Genomic DNA, 18588 nt, shown 5'->3' with positions numbered 1-18588 from the left:
AAAGGTGACACAAAACCGGCATGCCTGCCCGGTTTACTGCTATTGGTGAAGCGACGAAATTTAGGAATGTCGCAATATCTGGCAGCGGTGGGATTCGAACCCACGCCCCCCGAAGAGACTGGAGCCTAAATCCAGCGCCTTAGACCGCTCGGCCACGCTACCACATCCCGTTGTTACGGAATCTGAAACTAGTACCTGGTGATTGAAATGTGGCATGGTCTTGTAAATACCAGGGGAAACAAAAGGAAATTAAATTCGTGGACGGCAAACTCACTTCTGATGCAACCCAGTGGATCAGAAGAAGCTACGTGTTCACAGGGCAACTCTAATAAATAGACGTTTGCTGGAACACAACCATTGTAAATTTCATTCATAATTTATCCCTGTTGTGTATTGCAAGCAGGAAGTTGGTGTAAGTAAAGTGTGATAAAAATAAGTGCGTTTGATTGTTGCTAGCAATAGAGGATTTTATTGCTGGTGTAAATAAGAATGCGACTAGCAGAGGATGGTTTCGATCCATCGACCTCTGGGTTATGGGCCCAGCACGCTTCCGCTGCGCCACTCTGCTTTCGGCTGGTGGGGGATCCCGGCTGGTGCTTAGGTTCCGATGCCTCACAGGCCTGTGTGTTAGCGAGACGAATGTCAGCATCCAGGCTGTGTTGTAAACTATAGCATGGCCCTCAAACCACCCAGAGACCCGGACCCCGCAGCACCCGTGTTTGCAGGCTCACTTGGCTGCACAATGTCACAAGGACACTCAGTATTACACCACCGACAATGGGACGGACACAAAAGGGCACAGAAAAAACCGGCAAGGGTCTTTCTGGCCATACAAAGGGAGGGACAGAGAAAGACACTGCGGAAAACAAAGAGAGAGAGAGAGACAGACAGACAGGCCGAATAACACGAAGCAGAGACAGAGACTGAGGGTAAACCGAGACTGCGAGAGAAACAGAGAGGGAGGTAGAAAGACAGGGAAACGGAGACTGAGATGAAGAGAGAGACATGCATGAAGGTGCGTTCTGCTGTGTAAACAAATTCCCTGTAGTGTAAAAATGTTCCCTGTTATATAAAATTGTTCCCTCTTGTGTAAAGATGGTCGCTGTTGTGTACAGATTCTCCCTGTTTTTTTAGAGGTTTTGTGTGCTTTGTAAAGATGTCCGCTATTGAGTAATGTGTTTCCTGTTGTGTAAAGGTACTCCGTGTTGTGTAACGGTGTTCCGTTTTGTGTGGAGGTATTCCCTGTCGTGTAAAGGCCAAGAGCATCATCTGGTGCTGGCGGCGCGGCGCTGCAGGAATGCGTTGAGAGTAAGGGGAAGGCCAAGGCTGCTGCAACTTTACAGCATTTGCAGCTTCTGTTGGTGCGAATAAAGTGTTTTGAAAGTTGTGTTGCAGGTTCTTGTGTTTATTGCAAGAAGGAAGTTGCTGTAAGTAAAGCATAAGGTGTGATAAAAAAATATGACGCATTGAGCCTGAAATTTTGCATAATTCTAAGAGGAGAGAACAATAGGAATAATGTGCCCTCCGAATCACATCTTCCTCAGACTAATGCTATGAAAAACACATCTGACTCTCATCCTGAAGTCAGGGTCCAGATCCCCTCCCCCACACTTTTCTTTTGCAGAATGCATCTTCTCTTAACCATGTCTTAATGTAACTTTTGCTGTCTGGATAGGTTAGAATGAAAAAAAGATACTCGTGTTAAATTAATCGGATTGCAGCACACGAGGTGCTGTTCAACCGGCAAGTTTGGAAGGGCGAACGGGGAAACGACGGAGAGATGGTGGGTGCACGAGTGACAGCAATGGTCGATAGATTGCAAGAAATGGAAGAAAGAAAAATGTAAAAGTGGTGCATATCTGAATAAGTGAGAGGCAGCAGGTGTGCAGACGAGTGAGTGAACGGCCTGAATTCAGTTGGTTGGGTGACGGTGTTTGTCGTGTCCGGTGCGGGGTTCAGGCCAATTGTGGACCAGTGGAAATTCTGCGAATCGGATCTGCCTGTATGTAGCAACTGAAGGAAAAGGTGACACAAAACCGGCATGCCTGCCCGGTTTACTGCTATTGGTGAAGCGACGAAATTTAGGAATGTCGCAATATCTGGCAGCGGTGGGATTCGAACCCACGCCCCCCGAAGAGACTGGAGCCTAAATCCAGCGCCTTAGACCGCTCGGCCACGCTACCACATCCCGTTGTTACGGAATCTGAAACTAGTACCTGGTGATTGAAATGTGGCATGGTCTTGTAAATACCAGGGGAAACAAAAGGAAATTAAATTCGTGGACGGCAAACTCACTTCTGATGCAACCCAGTGGATCAGAAGAAGCTACGTGTTCACAGGGCAACTCTAATAAATAGACGTTTGCTGGAACACAACCATTGTAAATTTCATTCATAATTTATCCCTGTTGTGTATTGCAAGCAGGAAGTTGGTGTAAGTAAAGTGTGATAAAAATAAGTGCGTTTGATTGTTGCTAGCAATAGAGGATTTTATTGCTGGTGTAAATAAGAATGCGACTAGCAGAGGATGGTTTCGATCCATCGACCTCTGGGTTATGGGCCCAGCACGCTTCCGCTGCGCCACTCTGCTTTCGGCTGGTGGGGGATCCCGGCTGGTGCTTAGGTTCCGATGCCTCACAGGCCTGTGTGTTAGCGAGACGAATGTCAGCATCCAGGCTGTGTTGTAAACTATAGCATGGCCCTCAAACCACCCAGAGACCCGGACCCCGCAGCACCCGTGTTTGCAGGCTCACTTGGCTGCACAATGTCACAAGGACACTCAGTATTACACCACCGACAATGGGACGGACACAAAAGGGCACAGAAAAAACCGGCAAGGGTCTTTCTGGCCATACAAAGGGAGGGACAGAGAAAGACACTGCGGAAAACAAAGAGAGAGAGAGAGACAGACAGACAGGCCGAATAACACGAAGCAGAGACAGAGACTGAGGGTAAACCGAGACTGCGAGAGAAACAGAGAGGGAGGTAGAAAGACAGGGAAACGGAGACTGAGATGAAGAGAGAGACATGCATGAAGGTGCGTTCTGCTGTGTAAACAAATTCCCTGTAGTGTAAAAATGTTCCCTGTTATATAAAATTGTTCCCTCTTGTGTAAAGATGGTCGCTGTTGTGTACAGATTCTCCCTGTTTTTTTAGAGGTTTTGTGTGCTTTGTAAAGATGTCCGCTATTGAGTAATGTGTTTCCTGTTGTGTAAAGGTACTCCGTGTTGTGTAACGGTGTTCCGTTTTGTGTGGAGGTATTCCCTGTCGTGTAAAGGCCAAGAGCATCATCTGGTGCTGGCGGCGCGGCGCTGCAGGAATGCGTTGAGAGTAAGGGGAAGGCCAAGGCTGCTGCAACTTTACAGCATTTGCAGCTTCTGTTGGTGCGAATAAAGTGTTTTGAAAGTTGTGTTGCAGGTTCTTGTGTTTATTGCAAGAAGGAAGTTGCTGTAAGTAAAGCATAAGGTGTGATAAAAAATATGACGCATTGAGCCTGAAATTTTGCATAATTCTAAGAGGAGAGAACAATAGGAATAATGTGCCCTCCGAATCACATCTTCCTCAGACTAATGCTATGAAAAACACATCTGACTCTCATCCTGAAGTCAGGGTCCAGATCCCCTCCCCCACACTTTTCTTTTGCAGAATGCATCTTCTCTTAACCATGTCTTAATGTAACTTTTGCTGTCTGGATAGGTTAGAATGAAAAAAAGATACTCGTGTTAAATTAATCGGATTGCAGCACACGAGGTGCTGTTCAACCGGCAAGTTTGGAAGGGCGAACGGGGAAACGACGGAGAGATGGTGGGTGCACGAGTGACAGCAATGGTCGATAGATTGCAAGAAATGGAAGAAAGAAAAATGTAAAAGTGGTGCATATCTGAATAAGTGAGAGGCAGCAGGTGTGCAGACGAGTGAGTGAACGGCCTGAATTCAGTTGGTTGGGTGACGGTGTTTGTCGTGTCCGGTGCGGGGTTCAGGCCAATTGTGGACCAGTGGAAATTCTGCGAATCGGATCTGCCTGTATGTAGCAACTGAAGGAAAAGGTGACACAAAACCGGCATGCCTGCCCGGTTTACTGCTATTGGTGAAGCGACGAAATTTAGGAATGTCGCAATATCTGGCAGCGGTGGGATTCGAACCCACGCCCCCCGAAGAGACTGGAGCCTAAATCCAGCGCCTTAGACCGCTCGGCCACGCTACCACATCCCGTTGTTACGGAATCTGAAACTAGTACCTGGTGATTGAAATGTGGCATGGTCTTGTAAATACCAGGGGAAACAAAAGGAAATTAAATTCGTGGACGGCAAACTCACTTCTGATGCAACCCAGTGGATCAGAAGAAGCTACGTGTTCACAGGGCAACTCTAATAAATAGACGTTTGCTGGAACACAACCATTGTAAATTTCATTCATAATTTATCCCTGTTGTGTATTGCAAGCAGGAAGTTGGTGTAAGTAAAGTGTGATAAAAATAAGTGCGTTTGATTGTTGCTAGCAATAGAGGATTTTATTGCTGGTGTAAATAAGAATGCGACTAGCAGAGGATGGTTTCGATCCATCGACCTCTGGGTTATGGGCCCAGCACGCTTCCGCTGCGCCACTCTGCTTTCGGCTGGTGGGGGATCCCGGCTGGTGCTTAGGTTCCGATGCCTCACAGGCCTGTGTGTTAGCGAGACGAATGTCAGCATCCAGGCTGTGTTGTAAACTATAGCATGGCCCTCAAACCACCCAGAGACCCGGACCCCGCAGCACCCGTGTTTGCAGGCTCACTTGGCTGCACAATGTCACAAGGACACTCAGTATTACACCACCGACAATGGGACGGACACAAAAGGGCACAGAAAAAACCGGCAAGGGTCTTTCTGGCCATACAAAGGGAGGGACAGAGAAAGACACTGCGGAAAACAAAGAGAGAGAGAGAGACAGACAGACAGGCCGAATAACACGAAGCAGAGACAGAGACTGAGGGTAAACCGAGACTGCGAGAGAAACAGAGAGGGAGGTAGAAAGACAGGGAAACGGAGACTGAGATGAAGAGAGAGACATGCATGAAGGTGCGTTCTGCTGTGTAAACAAATTCCCTGTAGTGTAAAAATGTTCCCTGTTATATAAAATTGTTCCCTCTTGTGTAAAGATGGTCGCTGTTGTGTACAGATTCTCCCTGTTTTTTTAGAGGTTTTGTGTGCTTTGTAAAGATGTCCGCTATTGAGTAATGTGTTTCCTGTTGTGTAAAGGTACTCCGTGTTGTGTAACGGTGTTCCGTTTTGTGTGGAGGTATTCCCTGTCGTGTAAAGGCCAAGAGCATCATCTGGTGCTGGCGGCGCGGCGCTGCAGGAATGCGTTGAGAGTAAGGGGAAGGCCAAGGCTGCTGCAACTTTACAGCATTTGCAGCTTCTGTTGGTGCGAATAAAGTGTTTTGAAAGTTGTGTTGCAGGTTCTTGTGTTTATTGCAAGAAGGAAGTTGCTGTAAGTAAAGCATAAGGTGTGATAAAAAATATGACGCATTGAGCCTGAAATTTTGCATAATTCTAAGAGGAGAGAACAATAGGAATAATGTGCCCTCCGAATCACATCTTCCTCAGACTAATGCTATGAAAAACACATCTGACTCTCATCCTGAAGTCAGGGTCCAGATCCCCTCCCCCACACTTTTCTTTTGCAGAATGCATCTTCTCTTAACCATGTCTTAATGTAACTTTTGCTGTCTGGATAGGTTAGAATGAAAAAAAGATACTCGTGTTAAATTAATCGGATTGCAGCACACGAGGTGCTGTTCAACCGGCAAGTTTGGAAGGGCGAACGGGGAAACGACGGAGAGATGGTGGGTGCACGAGTGACAGCAATGGTCGATAGATTGCAAGAAATGGAAGAAAGAAAAATGTAAAAGTGGTGCATATCTGAATAAGTGAGAGGCAGCAGGTGTGCAGACGAGTGAGTGAACGGCCTGAATTCAGTTGGTTGGGTGACGGTGTTTGTCGTGTCCGGTGCGGGGTTCAGGCCAATTGTGGACCAGTGGAAATTCTGCGAATCGGATCTGCCTGTATGTAGCAACTGAAGGAAAAGGTGACACAAAACCGGCATGCCTGCCCGGTTTACTGCTATTGGTGAAGCGACGAAATTTAGGAATGTCGCAATATCTGGCAGCGGTGGGATTCGAACCCACGCCCCCCGAAGAGACTGGAGCCTAAATCCAGCGCCTTAGACCGCTCGGCCACGCTACCACATCCCGTTGTTACGGAATCTGAAACTAGTACCTGGTGATTGAAATGTGGCATGGTCTTGTAAATACCAGGGGAAACAAAAGGAAATTAAATTCGTGGACGGCAAACTCACTTCTGATGCAACCCAGTGGATCAGAAGAAGCTACGTGTTCACAGGGCAACTCTAATAAATAGACGTTTGCTGGAACACAACCATTGTAAATTTCATTCATAATTTATCCCTGTTGTGTATTGCAAGCAGGAAGTTGGTGTAAGTAAAGTGTGATAAAAATAAGTGCGTTTGATTGTTGCTAGCAATAGAGGATTTTATTGCTGGTGTAAATAAGAATGCGACTAGCAGAGGATGGTTTCGATCCATCGACCTCTGGGTTATGGGCCCAGCACGCTTCCGCTGCGCCACTCTGCTTTCGGCTGGTGGGGGATCCCGGCTGGTGCTTAGGTTCCGATGCCTCACAGGCCTGTGTGTTAGCGAGACGAATGTCAGCATCCAGGCTGTGTTGTAAACTATAGCATGGCCCTCAAACCACCCAGAGACCCGGACCCCGCAGCACCCGTGTTTGCAGGCTCACTTGGCTGCACAATGTCACAAGGACACTCAGTATTACACCACCGACAATGGGACGGACACAAAAGGGCACAGAAAAAACCGGCAAGGGTCTTTCTGGCCATACAAAGGGAGGGACAGAGAAAGACACTGCGGAAAACAAAGAGAGAGAGAGAGACAGACAGACAGGCCGAATAACACGAAGCAGAGACAGAGACTGAGGGTAAACCGAGACTGCGAGAGAAACAGAGAGGGAGGTAGAAAGACAGGGAAACGGAGACTGAGATGAAGAGAGAGACATGCATGAAGGTGCGTTCTGCTGTGTAAACAAATTCCCTGTAGTGTAAAAATGTTCCCTGTTATATAAAATTGTTCCCTCTTGTGTAAAGATGGTCGCTGTTGTGTACAGATTCTCCCTGTTTTTTTAGAGGTTTTGTGTGCTTTGTAAAGATGTCCGCTATTGAGTAATGTGTTTCCTGTTGTGTAAAGGTACTCCGTGTTGTGTAACGGTGTTCCGTTTTGTGTGGAGGTATTCCCTGTCGTGTAAAGGCCAAGAGCATCATCTGGTGCTGGCGGCGCGGCGCTGCAGGAATGCGTTGAGAGTAAGGGGAAGGCCAAGGCTGCTGCAACTTTACAGCATTTGCAGCTTCTGTTGGTGCGAATAAAGTGTTTTGAAAGTTGTGTTGCAGGTTCTTGTGTTTATTGCAAGAAGGAAGTTGCTGTAAGTAAAGCATAAGGTGTGATAAAAAATATGACGCATTGAGCCTGAAATTTTGCATAATTCTAAGAGGAGAGAACAATAGGAATAATGTGCCCTCCGAATCACATCTTCCTCAGACTAATGCTATGAAAAACACATCTGACTCTCATCCTGAAGTCAGGGTCCAGATCCCCTCCCCCACACTTTTCTTTTGCAGAATGCATCTTCTCTTAACCATGTCTTAATGTAACTTTTGCTGTCTGGATAGGTTAGAATGAAAAAAAGATACTCGTGTTAAATTAATCGGATTGCAGCACACGAGGTGCTGTTCAACCGGCAAGTTTGGAAGGGCGAACGGGGAAACGACGGAGAGATGGTGGGTGCACGAGTGACAGCAATGGTCGATAGATTGCAAGAAATGGAAGAAAGAAAAATGTAAAAGTGGTGCATATCTGAATAAGTGAGAGGCAGCAGGTGTGCAGACGAGTGAGTGAACGGCCTGAATTCAGTTGGTTGGGTGACGGTGTTTGTCGTGTCCGGTGCGGGGTTCAGGCCAATTGTGGACCAGTGGAAATTCTGCGAATCGGATCTGCCTGTATGTAGCAACTGAAGGAAAAGGTGACACAAAACCGGCATGCCTGCCCGGTTTACTGCTATTGGTGAAGCGACGAAATTTAGGAATGTCGCAATATCTGGCAGCGGTGGGATTCGAACCCACGCCCCCCGAAGAGACTGGAGCCTAAATCCAGCGCCTTAGACCGCTCGGCCACGCTACCACATCCCGTTGTTACGGAATCTGAAACTAGTACCTGGTGATTGAAATGTGGCATGGTCTTGTAAATACCAGGGGAAACAAAAGGAAATTAAATTCGTGGACGGCAAACTCACTTCTGATGCAACCCAGTGGATCAGAAGAAGCTACGTGTTCACAGGGCAACTCTAATAAATAGACGTTTGCTGGAACACAACCATTGTAAATTTCATTCATAATTTATCCCTGTTGTGTATTGCAAGCAGGAAGTTGGTGTAAGTAAAGTGTGATAAAAATAAGTGCGTTTGATTGTTGCTAGCAATAGAGGATTTTATTGCTGGTGTAAATAAGAATGCGACTAGCAGAGGATGGTTTCGATCCATCGACCTCTGGGTTATGGGCCCAGCACGCTTCCGCTGCGCCACTCTGCTTTCGGCTGGTGGGGGATCCCGGCTGGTGCTTAGGTTCCGATGCCTCACAGGCCTGTGTGTTAGCGAGACGAATGTCAGCATCCAGGCTGTGTTGTAAACTATAGCATGGCCCTCAAACCACCCAGAGACCCGGACCCCGCAGCACCCGTGTTTGCAGGCTCACTTGGCTGCACAATGTCACAAGGACACTCAGTATTACACCACCGACAATGGGACGGACACAAAAGGGCACAGAAAAAACCGGCAAGGGTCTTTCTGGCCATACAAAGGGAGGGACAGAGAAAGACACTGCGGAAAACAAAGAGAGAGAGAGAGACAGACAGACAGGCCGAATAACACGAAGCAGAGACAGAGACTGAGGGTAAACCGAGACTGCGAGAGAAACAGAGAGGGAGGTAGAAAGACAGGGAAACGGAGACTGAGATGAAGAGAGAGACATGCATGAAGGTGCGTTCTGCTGTGTAAACAAATTCCCTGTAGTGTAAAAATGTTCCCTGTTATATAAAATTGTTCCCTCTTGTGTAAAGATGGTCGCTGTTGTGTACAGATTCTCCCTGTTTTTTTAGAGGTTTTGTGTGCTTTGTAAAGATGTCCGCTATTGAGTAATGTGTTTCCTGTTGTGTAAAGGTACTCCGTGTTGTGTAACGGTGTTCCGTTTTGTGTGGAGGTATTCCCTGTCGTGTAAAGGCCAAGAGCATCATCTGGTGCTGGCGGCGCGGCGCTGCAGGAATGCGTTGAGAGTAAGGGGAAGGCCAAGGCTGCTGCAACTTTACAGCATTTGCAGCTTCTGTTGGTGCGAATAAAGTGTTTTGAAAGTTGTGTTGCAGGTTCTTGTGTTTATTGCAAGAAGGAAGTTGCTGTAAGTAAAGCATAAGGTGTGATAAAAAATATGACGCATTGAGCCTGAAATTTTGCATAATTCTAAGAGGAGAGAACAATAGGAATAATGTGCCCTCCGAATCACATCTTCCTCAGACTAATGCTATGAAAAACACATCTGACTCTCATCCTGAAGTCAGGGTCCAGATCCCCTCCCCCACACTTTTCTTTTGCAGAATGCATCTTCTCTTAACCATGTCTTAATGTAACTTTTGCTGTCTGGATAGGTTAGAATGAAAAAAAGATACTCGTGTTAAATTAATCGGATTGCAGCACACGAGGTGCTGTTCAACCGGCAAGTTTGGAAGGGCGAACGGGGAAACGACGGAGAGATGGTGGGTGCACGAGTGACAGCAATGGTCGATAGATTGCAAGAAATGGAAGAAAGAAAAATGTAAAAGTGGTGCATATCTGAATAAGTGAGAGGCAGCAGGTGTGCAGACGAGTGAGTGAACGGCCTGAATTCAGTTGGTTGGGTGACGGTGTTTGTCGTGTCCGGTGCGGGGTTCAGGCCAATTGTGGACCAGTGGAAATTCTGCGAATCGGATCTGCCTGTATGTAGCAACTGAAGGAAAAGGTGACACAAAACCGGCATGCCTGCCCGGTTTACTGCTATTGGTGAAGCGACGAAATTTAGGAATGTCGCAATATCTGGCAGCGGTGGGATTCGAACCCACGCCCCCCGAAGAGACTGGAGCCTAAATCCAGCGCCTTAGACCGCTCGGCCACGCTACCACATCCCGTTGTTACGGAATGTGAAACTAGTACCTGGTGATTGAAATGTGGCATGGTCTTGTAAATACCAGGGGAAACAAAAGGAAATTAAATTCGTGGACGGCAAACTCACTTCTGATGCAACCCAGTGGATCAGAAGAAGCTACGTGTTCACAGGGCAACTCTAATAAATAGACGTTTGCTGGAACACAACCATTGTAAATTTCATTCATAATTTATCCCTGTTGTGTATTGCAAGCAGGAAGTTGGTGTAAGTAAAGTGTGATAAAAATAAGTGCGTTTGATTGTTGCTAGCAATAGAGGATTTTATTGCTGGTGTAAATAAGAATGCGACTAGCAGAGGATGGTTTCGATCCATCGACCTCTGGGTTATGGGCCCAGCACGCTTCCGCTGCGCCACTCTGCTTTCGGCTGGTGGGGGATCCCGGCTGGTGCTTAGGTTCCGATGCCTCACAGGCCTGTGTGTTAGCGAGACGAATGTCAGCATCCAGGCTGTGTTGTAAACTATAGCATGGCCCTCAAACCACCCAGAGACCCGGACCCCGCAGCACCCGTGTTTGCAGGCTCACTTGGCTGCACAATGTCACAAGGACACTCAGTATTACACCACCGACAATGGGACGGACACAAAAGGGCACAGAAAAAACCGGCAAGGGTCTTTCTGGCCATACAAAGGGAGGGACAGAGAAAGACACTGCGGAAAACAAAGAGAGAGAGAGAGACAGACAGACAGGCCGAATAACACGAAGCAGAGACAGAGACTGAGGGTAAACCGAGACTGCGAGAGAAACAGAGAGGGAGGTAGAAAGACAGGGAAACGGAGACTGAGATGAAGAGAGAGACATGCATGAAGGTGCGTTCTGCTGTGTAAACAAATTCCCTGTAGTGTAAAAATGTTCCCTGTTATATAAAATTGTTCCCTCTTGTGTAAAGATGGTCGCTGTTGTGTACAGATTCTCCCTGTTTTTTTAGAGGTTTTGTGTGCTTTGTAAAGATGTCCGCTATTGAGTAATGTGTTTCCTGTTGTGTAAAGGTACTCCGTGTTGTGTAACGGTGTTCCGTTTTGTGTGGAGGTATTCCCTGTCGTGTAAAGGCCAAGAGCATCATCTGGTGCTGGCGGCGCGGCGCTGCAGGAATGCGTTGAGAGTAAGGGGAAGGCCAAGGCTGCTGCAACTTTACAGCATTTGCAGCTTCTGTTGGTGCGAATAAAGTGTTTTGAAAGTTGTGTTGCAGGTTCTTGTGTTTATTGCAAGAAGGAAGTTGCTGTAAGTAAAGCATAAGGTGTGATAAAAAATATGACGCATTGAGCCTGAAATTTTGCATAATTCTAAGAGGAGAGAACAATAGGAATAATGTGCCCTCCGAATCACATCTTCCTCAGACTAATGCTATGAAAAACACATCTGACTCTCATCCTGAAGTCAGGGTCCAGATCCCCTCCCCCACACTTTTCTTTTGCAGAATGCATCTTCTCTTAACCATGTCTTAATGTAACTTTTGCTGTCTGGATAGGTTAGAATGAAAAAAAGATACTCGTGTTAAATTAATCGGATTGCAGCACACGAGGTGCTGTTCAACCGGCAAGTTTGGAAGGGCGAACGGGGAAACGACGGAGAGATGGTGGGTGCACGAGTGACAGCAATGGTCGATAGATTGCAAGAAATGGAAGAAAGAAAAATGTAAAAGTGGTGCATATCTGAATAAGTGAGAGGCAGCAGGTGTGCAGACGAGTGAGTGAACGGCCTGAATTCAGTTGGTTGGGTGACGGTGTTTGTCGTGTCCGGTGCGGGGTTCAGGCCAATTGTGGACCAGTGGAAATTCTGCGAATCGGATCTGCCTGTATGTAGCAACTGAAGGAAAAGGTGACACAAAACCGGCATGCCTGCCCGGTTTACTGCTGTTGGTGAAGCGACGAAATTTAGGAATGTCACAATATCTGGCAGCGGTGGGATTCGAACCCACGCCCCCGAAGAGACTGGAGCCTAAATCCAGCGCCTTAGACCGCTCGGCCACGCTACCACATCCCGTTGTTACGGAATCTGAAACTAGTACCTGGTGATTGAAATGTGGCATGGTCTTGTAAATACCAGGGGAAACAAAAGGAAATTAAATTCGTGGACGGCAAACTCACTTCTGATGCAACCCAGTGGATCAGAAGAAGCTACGTGTTCACAGGGCAACTCTAATAAATAGACGTTTGCTGGAACACAACCATTGTAAATTTCATTCATAATTTATCCCTGTTGTGTATTGCAAGCAGGAAGTTGGTGTAAGTAAAGTGTGATAAAAATAAGTGCGTTTGATTGTTGCTAGCAATAGAGGATTTTATTGCTGGTGTAAATAAGAATGCGACTAGCAGAGGATGGTTTCGATCCATCGACCTCTGGGTTATGGGCCCAGCACGCTTCCGCTGCGCCACTCTGCTTTCGGCTGGTGGGGGATCCCGGCTGGTGCTTAGGTTCCGATGCCTCACAGGCCTGTGTGTTAGCGAGACGAATGTCAGCATCCAGGCTGTGTTGTAAACTATAGCATGGCCCTCAAACCACCCAGAGACCCGGACCCCGCAGCACCCGTGTTTGCAGGCTCACTTGGCTGCACAATGTCACAAGGACACTCAGTATTACACCACCGACAATGGGACGGACACAAAAGGGCACAGAAAAAACCGGCAAGGGTCTTTCTGGCCATACAAAGGGAGGGACAGAGAAAGACACTGCGGAAAACAAAGAGAGAGAGAGAGACAGACAGACAGGCCGAATAACACGAAGCAGAGACAGAGACTGAGGGTAAACCGAGACTGCGAGAGAAACAGAGAGGGAGGTAGAAAGACAGGGAAACGGAGACTGAGATGAAGAGAGAGACATGCATGAAGGTGCGTTCTGCTGTGTAAACAAATTCCCTGTAGTGTAAAAATGTTCCCTGTTATATAAAATTGTTCCCTCTTGTGTAAAGATGGTCGCTGTTGTGTACAGATTCTCCCTGTTTTTTTAGAGGTTTTGTGTGCTTTGTAAAGATGTCCGCTATTGAGTAATGTGTTTCCTGTTGTGTAAAGGTACTCCGTGTTGTGTAACGGTGTTCCGTTTTGTGTGGAGGTATTCCCTGTCGTGTAAAGGCCAAGAGCATCATCTGGTGCTGGCGGCGCGGCGCTGCAGGAATGCGTTGAGAGTAAGGGGAAGGCCAAGGCTGCTGCAACTTTACAGCATTTGCAGCTTCTGTTGGTGCGAATAAAGTGTTTTGAAAGTTGTGTTGCAGGTTCTTGTGTTTATTGCAAGAAGGAAGTTGCTGTAAGTAAAGCATAAGGTGTGATAAAAAATATGACGCATTGAGCCTGAAATTTTGCATAATTCTAAGAGGAGAGAACAATAGGAATAATGTGCCCTCCTAATCACATCTTCCTCAGACTAATGCTATGAAAAACACATCTGACTCTCATCCTGAAGTCAGGGTCCAGATCCCCTCCCCCACACTTTTCTTTTGCAGAATGCATCTTCTCTTAACCATGTCTTAATGTAACTTTTGCTGTCTGGATAGGTTAGAATGAAAAAAAGATACTCGTGTTAAATTAATCGGATTGCAGCACACGAGGTGCTGTTCAACCGGCAAGTTTGGAAGGGCGAACGGGGAAACGACGGAGAGATGGTGGGTGCACGAGTGACAGCAATGGTCGATAGATTGCAAGAAATGGAAGAAAGAAAAATGTAAAAGTGGTGCATATCTGAATAAGTGAGAGGCAGCAGGTGTGCAGACGAGTGAGTGAACGGCCTGAATTCAGTTGGTTGGGTGACGGTGTTTGTCGTGTCCGGTGCGGGGTTCAGGCCAATTGTGGACCAGTGGAAATTCTGCGAATCGGATCTGCCTGTATGTAGCAACTGAAGGAAAAGGTGACACAAAACCGGCATGCCTGCCCGGTTTACTGCTGTTGGTGAAGCGACGAAATTTAGGAATGTCGCAATATCTGGCAGCGGTGGGATTCGAACCCACGCCCCCGAAGAGACTGGAGCCTAAATCCAGCGCCTTAGACCGCTCGGCCACGCTACCACATCCCGTTGTTACGGAATCTGAAACTAGTACCTGGTGATTGAAATGTGGCATGGTCTTGTAAATACCAGGGGAAACAAAAGGAAATTAAATTCGTGGACGGCAAACTCACTTCTGATGCAACCCAGTGGATCAGAAGAAGCTACGTGTTCACAGGGCAACTCTAATAAATAGACGTTTGCTGGAACACAACCATTGTAAATTTCATTCATAATTTATCCCTGTTGTGTATTGCAAGCAGGAAGTTGGTGTAAGTAAAGTGTGATAAAAATAAGTGCGTTTGATTGTTGCTAGCAATAGAGGATTTTATTGCTGGTGTAAATAAGAATGCGACTAGCAGAGGATGGTTTCGATCCATCGACTGTCTGGGTTATGGGCCCAGCACGCTTCCGCTGCGCCACTCTGCTTTCGGCTGGTGGGGGATCCCGGCTGGTGCTTAGGTTCCGATGCCTCACAGGCCTGTGTGTTAGCGAGACGAATGTCAGCATCCAGGCTGTGTTGTAAACTATAGCATGGCCCTCAAACCACCCAGAGACCCGGACCCCGCAGCACCCGTGTTTGCAGGCTCACTTGGCTGCACAATGTCACAAGGACACTCAGTATTACACCACCGACAATGGGACGGACACAAAAGGGCACAGAAAAAACCGGCAAGGGTCTTTCTGGCCATACAAAGGGAGGGACAGAGAAAGACACTGCGGAAAACAAAGAGAGAGAGAGAGACAGACAGACAGGCCGAATAACACGAAGCAGAGACAGAGACTGAGGGTAAACCGAGACTGCGAGAGAAACAGAGAGGGAGGTAGAAAGACAGGGAAACGGAGACTGAGATGAAGAGAGAGACATGCATGAAGGTGCGTTCTGCTGTGTAAACAAATTCCCTGTAGTGTAAAAATGTTCCCTGTTATATAAAATTGTTCCCTCTTGTGTAAAGATGGTCGCTGTTGTGTACAGATTCTCCCTGTTTTTTTAGAGGTTTTGTGTGCTTTGTAAAGATGTCCGCTATTGAGTAATGTGTTTCCTGTTGTGTAAAGGTACTCCGTGTTGTGTAACGGTGTTCCGTTTTGTGTGGAGGTATTCCCTGTCGTGTAAAGGCCAAGAGCATCATCTGGTGCTGGCGGCGCGGCGCTGCAGGAATGCGTTGAGAGTAAGGGGAAGGCCAAGGCTGCTGCAACTTTACAGCATTTGCAGCTTCTGTTGGTGCGAATAAAGTGTTTTGAAAGTTGTGTTGCAGGTTCTTGTGTTTATTGCAAGAAGGAAGTTGCTGTAAGTAAAGCATAAGGTGTGATAAAAAATATGACGCATTGAGCCTGAAATTTTGCATAATTCTAAGAGGAGAGAACAATAGGAATAATGTGCCCTCCTAATCACATCTTCCTCAGACTAATGCTATGAAAAACACATCTGACTCTCATCCTGAAGTCAGGGTCCAGATCCCCTCCCCCACACTTTTCTTTTGCAGAATGCATCTTCTCTTAACCATGTCTTAATGTAACTTTTGCTGTCTGGATAGGTTAGAATGAAAAAAAGATACTCGTGTTAAATTAATCGGATTGCAGCACACGAGGTGCTGTTCAACCGGCAAGTTTGGAAGGGCGAACGGGGAAACGACGGAGAGATGGTGGGTGCACGAGTGACAGCAATGGTCGATAGATTGCAAGAAATGGAAGAAAGAAAAATGTAAAAGTGGTGCATATCTGAATAAGTGAGAGGCAGCAGGTGTGCAGACGAGTGAGTGAACGGCCTGAATTCAGTTGGTTGGGTGACGGTGTTTGTCGTGTCCGGTGCGGGGTTCAGGCCAATTGTGGACCAGTGGAAATTCTGCGAATCGGATCTGCCTGTATGTAGCAACTGAAGGAAAAGGTGACACAAAACCGGCATGCCTGCCCGGTTTACTGCTGTTGGTGAAGCGACGAAATTTAGGAATGTCGCAATATCTGGCAGCGGTGGGATTCGAACCCACGCCCCCGAAGAGACTGGAGCCTAAGTCCAGCGCGTTAGATCGCTCGGCCACGCTACCACATCCCGTTGTTACGGAATCTGAAACTAGTACCTGGTGATTGAAATGTGGCATGGTCTTGTAAATACCAGGGGAAACAAAAGGAAATTAAATTCGTGGACGGCAAACTCACTTCTGATGCAACCCAGTGGATCAGAAGAAGCTACGTGTTCACAGGGCAACTCTAATAAATAGACGTTTGCTGGAACACAACCATTGTAAATTTCATTCATAATTTATCCCTGTTGTGTATTGCAAGCAGGAAGTTGGTGTAAGTAAAGTGTGATAAAAATAAGTGCGTTTGATTGTTGCTAGCAATAGAGGATTTTATTGCTGGTGTAAATAAGAATGCGACTAGCAGAGGATGGTTTCGATCCATCGACCTCTGGGTTATGGGCCCAGCACGCTTCCGCTGCGCCACTCTGCTTTCGGCTGGTGGGGGATCCCGGCTGGTGCTTAGGTTCCGATGCCTCACAGGCCTGTGTGTTAGCGAGACGAATGTCAGCATCCAGGCTGTGTTGTAAACTATAGCATGGCCCTCAAACCACCCAGAGACCCGGACCCCGCAGCACCCGTGTTTTCAGGCTCACTTGGCTGCACAATGTCACAAGGACACTCAGTATTACACCACCGACAATGGGACGGACACAAAAGGGCACAGAAAAAACCGGCAAGGGTCTTTCTGGCCATACAAAGGGAGGGACAGAGAAAGACACTGCGGAAAACAAAGAGAGAGAGAGAGACAGACAGACAGGCCGAATAACACGAAGCAGAGACAGAGACTGAGGGTAAACCGAGACTGCGAGAGAAACAGAGAGGGAGGTAGAAAGACAGGGAAACGGAGACTGAGATGAAGAGAGAGACATGCATGAAGGTGCGTTCTGCTGTGTAAACAAATTCCCTGTAGTGTAAAAATGTTCCCTGTTATATAAAATTGTTCCCTCTTGTGTAAAGATGGTCGCTGTTGTGTACAGATTCTCCCTGTTTTTTTAGAGGTTTTGTGTGCTTTGTAAAGATGTCCGCTATTGAGTAATGTGTTTCCTGTTGTGTAAAGGTACTCCGTGTTGTGTAACGGTGTTCCGTTTTGTGTGGAGGTATTCCCTGTCGTGTAAAGGCCAAGAGCATCATCTGGTGCTGGCGGCGCGGCGCTGCAGGAATGCGTTGAGAGTAAGGGGAAGGCCAAGGCTGCTGCAACTTTACAGCATTTGCAGCTTCTGTTGGTGCGAATAAAGTGTTTTGAAAGTTGTGTTGCAGGTTCTTGTGTTTATTGCAAGAAGGAAGTTGCTGTAAGTAAAGCATAAGGTGTGATAAAAAATATGACGCATTGAGCCTGAAATTTTGCATAATTCTAAGAGGAGAGAACAATAGGAATAATGTGCCCTCCTAATCACATCTTCCTCAGACTAATGCTATGAAAAACACATCTGACTCTCATCCTGAAGTCAGGGTCCAGATCCCCTCCCCCACACTTTTCTTTTGCAGAATGCATCTTCTCTTAACCATGTCTTAATGTAACTTTTGCTGTCTGGATAGGTTAGAATGAAAAAAAGATACTCGTGTTAAATTAATCGGATTGCAGCACACGAGGTGCTGTTCAACCGGCAAGTTTGGAAGGGCGAACGGGGAAACGACGGAGAGATGGTGGGTGCACGAGTGACAGCAATGGTCGATAGATTGCAAGAAATGGAAGAAAGAAAAATGTAAAAGTGGTGCATATCTGAATAAGTGAGAGGCAGCAGGTGTGCAGACGAGTGAGTGAACGGCCTGAATTCAGTTGGTTGGGTGACGGTGTTTGTCGTGTCCGGTGCGGGGTTCAGGCCAATTGTGGACCAGTGGAAATTCTGCGAATCGGATCTGCCTGTATGTAGCAACTGAAGGAAAAGGTGACACAAAACCGGCATGCCTGCCCGGTTTACTGCTGTTGGTGAAGCGACGAAATTTAGGAATGTCGCAATATCTGGCAGCGGTGGGATTCGAACCCACGCCCCCGAAGAGACTGGAGCCTAAGTCCAGCGCGTTAGATCGCTCGGCCACGCTACCACATCCCGTTGTTACGGAATCTGAAACTAGTACCTGGTGATTGAAATGTGGCATGGTCTTGTAAATACCAGGGGAAACAAAAGGAAATTAAATTCGTGGACGGCAAACTCACTTCTGATGCAACCCAGTGGATCAGAAGAAGCTACGTGTTCACAGGGCAACTCTAATAAATAGACGTTTGCTGGAACACAACCATTGTAAATTTCATTCATAATTTATCCCTGTTGTGTATTGCAAGCAGGAAGTTG

General features: G+C 47.0%; 10 non-coding genes across 10 annotated transcripts; all 10 read right to left on the bottom strand.

The window, feature by feature from the left end:
• Positions 1-79: 79 nt before the first annotated feature.
• Positions 80-162, bottom strand: trnal-uag (transfer RNA leucine (anticodon UAG)). The gene has a single exon. It is a non-coding gene; the product is annotated as a tRNA-Leu (tRNA).
• Positions 163-2100: 1938 nt separating this feature from the next.
• On the bottom strand, positions 2101-2183 carry trnal-uag (transfer RNA leucine (anticodon UAG)). Its single transcript has one exon. It is a non-coding gene; the product is annotated as a tRNA-Leu (tRNA).
• Positions 2184-4120: 1937 nt separating this feature from the next.
• Positions 4121-4203, bottom strand: trnal-uag (transfer RNA leucine (anticodon UAG)). Its single transcript has one exon. It is a non-coding gene; the product is annotated as a tRNA-Leu (tRNA).
• Positions 4204-6140: 1937 nt separating this feature from the next.
• Positions 6141-6223, bottom strand: trnal-uag (transfer RNA leucine (anticodon UAG)). The gene has a single exon. It is a non-coding gene; the product is annotated as a tRNA-Leu (tRNA).
• A 1937-nt stretch (positions 6224-8160) lies between these two features.
• Positions 8161-8243, bottom strand: trnal-uag (transfer RNA leucine (anticodon UAG)). The gene has a single exon. It is a non-coding gene; the product is annotated as a tRNA-Leu (tRNA).
• A 1937-nt stretch (positions 8244-10180) lies between these two features.
• On the bottom strand, positions 10181-10263 carry trnal-uag (transfer RNA leucine (anticodon UAG)). The gene has a single exon. It is a non-coding gene; the product is annotated as a tRNA-Leu (tRNA).
• A 1937-nt stretch (positions 10264-12200) lies between these two features.
• On the bottom strand, positions 12201-12282 carry trnal-uag (transfer RNA leucine (anticodon UAG)). The gene has a single exon. It is a non-coding gene; the product is annotated as a tRNA-Leu (tRNA).
• A 1937-nt stretch (positions 12283-14219) lies between these two features.
• On the bottom strand, positions 14220-14301 carry trnal-uag (transfer RNA leucine (anticodon UAG)). The gene has a single exon. It is a non-coding gene; the product is annotated as a tRNA-Leu (tRNA).
• Positions 14302-16239: 1938 nt separating this feature from the next.
• On the bottom strand, positions 16240-16321 carry trnal-uag (transfer RNA leucine (anticodon UAG)). The gene has a single exon. It is a non-coding gene; the product is annotated as a tRNA-Leu (tRNA).
• A 1937-nt stretch (positions 16322-18258) lies between these two features.
• On the bottom strand, positions 18259-18340 carry trnal-uag (transfer RNA leucine (anticodon UAG)). Its single transcript has one exon. It is a non-coding gene; the product is annotated as a tRNA-Leu (tRNA).
• Between the last annotated feature and the right edge of the window lie 248 nt (positions 18341-18588).

Source organism: Somniosus microcephalus, unplaced genomic scaffold, assembly GCF_052327205.1.
Source record: "Somniosus microcephalus isolate GS21.2 unplaced genomic scaffold, FLI_Smic_1.0 scaffold1845, whole genome shotgun sequence".
Classification (NCBI taxonomy): domain Eukaryota; kingdom Metazoa; phylum Chordata; class Chondrichthyes; order Squaliformes; family Somniosidae; genus Somniosus; species Somniosus microcephalus.
Note: the sequence above shows the minus strand (reverse complement) of the source record. Positions and strands in the feature narration are given on the sequence as shown.